The sequence below is a fragment of the Calidris pugnax genome, unplaced genomic scaffold, assembly GCF_001431845.1.
Source record: "Calidris pugnax isolate Ruff unplaced genomic scaffold, ASM143184v1 scaffold55, whole genome shotgun sequence".
Classification (NCBI taxonomy): Eukaryota; Metazoa; Chordata; class Aves; order Charadriiformes; family Scolopacidae; genus Calidris; species Calidris pugnax.
The window spans coordinates 2,154,573-2,155,050 of NW_015090832.1; positions in this window are offsets into that span (position 1 = coordinate 2,154,573).

Genomic DNA, 478 nt, shown 5'->3' on the forward strand with positions numbered 1-478 from the left:
GACTTACTCTCCAGACCCCTCACCAGCTCCATTGCCCTTCTCTGGAAGTGCTCCAGCCCCTCTGAGGAGCCCGAAACTGAACACGGAATTTGAGGTGGGGCCTCACTGGTGTTGCGCACAGGGGGACCATCACCATGGCTGACACAGGCCAGGAAACTGTTGGCCTCCTTGGCCACCTGGGCACACTGCTGGCTTTTATTTAACACCTCAGGTCCTTCTTTTCCAGCCCCAAGCCTGTGGCCTCCATGGGGTTGGTGTCACCCAGGTGCAGGACCCTGCACTCGGCGCTTCTTGACCCTCACACCGCGGGGGTCACACCGCCAACCCTCTCCCGGAGCTCTGCCCCTCGGGGCCGAACTCCTCCAGCCGGGATGGGGTTTAAAATCCTGCAGAAAAGCATAAAACGGGAGCCCCCGTCGGCCTCCCCCGGCCCGCTCTTCTCCCGGCCTGCCACAAGAGGGAGCCCCGGCCCACCCCC